Source organism: Schistocerca piceifrons, chromosome 5, assembly GCF_021461385.2.
Source record: "Schistocerca piceifrons isolate TAMUIC-IGC-003096 chromosome 5, iqSchPice1.1, whole genome shotgun sequence".
Lineage (NCBI taxonomy): Eukaryota > Metazoa > Arthropoda > Insecta > Orthoptera > Acrididae > Schistocerca > Schistocerca piceifrons.
The window spans coordinates 272954383-272959057 of record NC_060142.1 but is presented as its reverse complement, the minus strand read 5'-3'; positions in this window follow the sequence as shown (position 1 = coordinate 272959057).

Genomic DNA, 4675 nt, shown 5'->3' with positions numbered 1-4675 from the left:
TAAAAAAACTGTACTACTCAGTGTTCATGGGCGTACAGTTGTGATACTGATAGTTATGAAAGTCCAGCCACTACGGCAAGGTCCTATCACAACGTATGGGAAAAATCTGCTTTTAACTGCCCTGAGGCCAAAAACTGCAAATAAAGCATCACTCACATCAGTTTTTAATTATCCTGAGGCCAGAAACAACATAAAAAGCATCAGTCATATCGGTAATTAATTGTCCTGAGGCCAAAAACTGCATAAAAAGCATCAGTCAAAACCAAATCATATTATTAATTTCTGTGTGGCTGGTGTAAAAACATGTTCAATATGCTGCCCACCATTTTCTGCAACAAGTTGAAATCAAGAAACAGCATGTTCCACAACTAACTGAAGTGTTTCCAGGGTCACGTTCAGAATGTGTTGCGCAATGCATGCTTTCAATGCATCTCAGTTTGTAGCTGGAACACTGAACACAACATCTGTCAGATAGCCCCACAGCCAGGAGTCACACAGATTAAGATCAGGATGGCCAGGCTGTAGGGAAATGGCGGCTGGTAATTCTAGCATTTCCAGTATGGTGCTTCAGCAGCTGCTTAACTGGATTTGCAATGTGTGGAGCTGTGCCATCTTGCATAAAAATGATCCAATCCACACATCCACACTGTTGGAGAGCTGGAATGACGTGGGTGCACAAAAGACACTCATAGCACTTACCAGTGATGGTACAGGTAACAGGACCGGAAGCACCTGTCTCTTGAAAAAAATATGACCCTATGATAAAATGCCATAAACCCACACCACACAGTGACCTTTTCAGGATGAAGTGGTACTGGTTGATTTGCATGTGGATTTTCCGTTGCCCATATCCGACAATACTGTGTATTGACATATCCTGTCAGATGGAAGTGGGCTTCGTCTGTCCTCAAAATCTTCCACGGCCAATCATTGTCCACTTCCAAGTGAGCAAGATATTCTAAAGCAAAGGTCTCTCTTGCTGGCAAGTTAACATGAAGCAACTCGTGCACATGGGTAATTTTGAATGGATACAAAGAAGGATGTTTCGTAGGATTTTATGCACCGTGCTCATGGGTATGTCCAATGTTCAGGCAATTCTTCGTGTACTTTATGATTGCCCACCACCACTCATCTCCTCTGAGGCCACTGGTTCCACTGAAATCAAATCAATTCGTTTTCTCCCTCTACCAGGTTGCACACCAAAGGAACTCATCTTTTCGAATTTCCGAATCATTTTCTCCAGACCCAAGGCAGTCATCAGACCAATCCTTTTTTGAAACCCTTCAGTGTCTGGAACTTCTGCAGAGCGACATGTGCACAGTCGTCATTCTTGTAATACAGTTTTACAAGCAGAGCATGATGCTGCATTGAGACTCTCATGGCGAACATCGCAGATGCAAAAGGAGGAGTAGCTGTTTACCCGGTGTGTTTATACCAACTTCAATGGGTCATGCGCATGACAGGTGTTTTCATTTACATAATCTGACACATACAACGCCATCTATTAATCAATTTTCACACTATTTTTTTTTTTTTTTTCCCTTCTGCCGCATATTCCCCCTTCTCCGATAATATTCCATTGCAATTTGACGGCATTCTGACCAATGGTGTTATTTCCACAGCGTTTTGAATATTTAACTTAAATTATAATCTCCCTGTATTCCTAGAGTCATCATTTAAAGCCGGTTCTTGAAACTCTGTTAACAGACTTTCTCAGGATAGTTTACATCTATCTTCACAAGTCTTCCAGTTCAGTTCCTTCAGTATCTCTGTGACTTTCTCCCACAGATTAACAAACCTGTGACCATTCATGCTGCCCTTCTCTGTACACATTCAGTATCCCCTGTTAGTCCTATTTAGCATGGGTCCCACACACATGAGCAATATTCTATAACTGGTCACTCGAGTTATTTGTAAGCAATCTCCTTTGTACACAGATTGGACTTCCCCAGTATTCTATCAATAAACCAAAGTGTACCACCTGCCTCACCCAAGATTGAATCTATGAGATTATTCCATTTCACATTCCCACAAAGTGTTTTGTGGAGCAAAATAACTGATGATGGTCAAAGTAAAGAGGATATAAAATGTAGAACGGCAATGGCAAGGAAAGTGTTTCTGAAGGAGAGAAATCTGTTAACATCGAGTATAGATTTAAGTGTCAGAAAGTCATTTCTGAAAGTATTTGCATTAAGTGTAGCCATGTATGGAAGTGAAACATGAATGATAACTAGTTTTGATAAGAAGAGAATAGAAGCTTTCGAAATGTGGTGCTACAGAAGAATGCTGAAGATTAGATGAGTAGATCACGTAACTAATGAGGAGGTACTGAATAGAATTGGGGAGAAGAGGAATTTGTGTCACAACTTGACTAGAAGAAGGGACAGGGTGGTAGGACATGTTCTGAGGCATCAAGGGATCACCAATTTAGTATTGGAGGGCAGTGTGGAGGGTAAAAACCATAGAGGGAGATGAAGAGATGAATACACTAAGCACATTTAGGAGGATGTAGGTCGCAGTAGTTCCTTCGAGATGAAAAAGCTTGTGCAGGATAGAGTAGCATGGAGGGCTGCATCAAACCAGCCTCTGGACTGAAGACCACAAGAACAACAAAGTGTTGCTTTATGTGGTCATGGATGCTACTGAGGTTTCCAAGAACTCTCCCCATTTTCCACACCCATAAGAGCAGACAATGACTGTGTTGTCGATAAAGTGGTAAAAACAACTTGGCTATGTGGTAACTATGTCTAAGGCAGTACCCTTAACAGTCTCCTTGGACAGGATACTTATGGTTGGAGCTTATTTGTTTATTTGCTCACCATATAACAGTCAGTTTTTGGACATTGTCGCCACGCAGGATTAGCCGAGTGGTCTAAGGCGCTGCAGTCATGGACAGTGCGGTTGGTCCCGGCGGAGGTTCGAGTCCTCCCTCGGGCATGGGTGTGTGTTATCCTTAGGATAATTTAGGTTAAGTAGTGTGTAAGCTTAGGGACTGATGACCTTAGCAGTTGAGTCCCATAAGATTTCCCACACATTTGCTTTTTTTGGACATTGTCATAGATTTTAATTCACATATACAAATGCTTAGTTAACAAACATAAGTGCACACATCAATATAAATAGTGAAGGTCAGAAATTATCATTTTTTGATGAAAAAAACAAACTTATGCTATATACACTGTTTTACAGAGAAAACTTTAAAACTTGAAATATAAACCCATACATTGATATAGTGTTTCAAGATCAGAAATTATCATTTTTATGTTGCAGAAACAAACTTATGTTATATACACTGTTATACAAAGGGATATTACAACTTGAAATCTTCTACTGAATGACAACTTTTCCCTATTAATAAATGCATAAGTTTATTCTTTAAAGTATTTAAATTAGCTGTCTGGAGGCCAAATGGAAATCTGCTATAAAAATTGTTTCCTATAACATGTGGACTACAGTCTGCAGCCTATGTGAAAGTTTTTCCTTTCCTGCATATTGTACCTATGTACATTACTGTTTGTTACATTATGTTCTGGATTTTGTTTCACAAACATTATTGCCTGCAGGATGTACATAGAGTAGATGGTTAGTATTTTATATTTTCTGAAGATTCCTCTACAAGGCTCTCTCCTGTTTATCTTAGCTACTACTTTTACAGCCTGTTTTTGTAGTCTGAAGTGCCTGTCTGTACAGGCAGCTGGTTCCTCATCCTGTATCTCAATATTAAGATGTGGATGTATCACTCTGAAGTATACACTACTGGCCATTAAAATTGCTACACCAAAAAGAAATGCAGATGATAAACGGGTATTCATTCGACAAATATAATATACCAGAACTGACATGTGATTACATTTTCACTCAATTTGGGTGCATAGATCCTGAGAAATCAGTACCCAGAACACCTCTGGCCATAATGATGGCCTTGATACACCTGGGCATTGAGTCAAACAGAGCTCGGATGGCGTGTACAGGTACAGCTGCCCATGCAGCTTCAACACGATACCATAGTTCATCAAGAGTAGTGACTAGCGTATTGTGACGAGCGAGCCAGTTGCTCGGCCACCATTGACCAGAAGTTTTCAGTTGGTGAGAGATCTGGAGTATGTGCTGGCCAGGGCAGCAGTTGAACATTTTCTGTATCCAGAAAGGCCCGTACAGGACCTGCAACATGCATTCGTGCATTATCCTGCTGAAATGTAGGGTTTCGCAGAGATCGAATGAAGGGTAGAGCCGCGGGTCGTAACACATCTGAAATGTAACGTCCACTGTTCAAAGTGTTGTCAATGCGAACAAGAGGTGACCGAGACGTGTAACCAATGGCACCCCATACCATCATGCTGGGTGATACGCCAGTATGGCGATGATGAATACACGCTCCCAATGTGCGTTCACCGCGATGTCGCCAAACAGGGATGCGACCATCATGATGCTGTAAACAGAACCTGGATTCATCTGAAAAAATGACGTTTTGCCATTCGTGCACCCAGGTTCGTCATTAGGCACACCATCACAGGCGCTCCTGCTTGTGATGGAGCATCAAGGGTAACCGCAGCCATGGTCTCCGAGCTGATAGTCCATGCTGCTGCAAACGTCAACGAACTGTTCGTGCAGATGGTTGTTGACTTGCAAACGTCCCCATCTGTTGACTCAGGGATTGAGATGTGGCTGCACGATC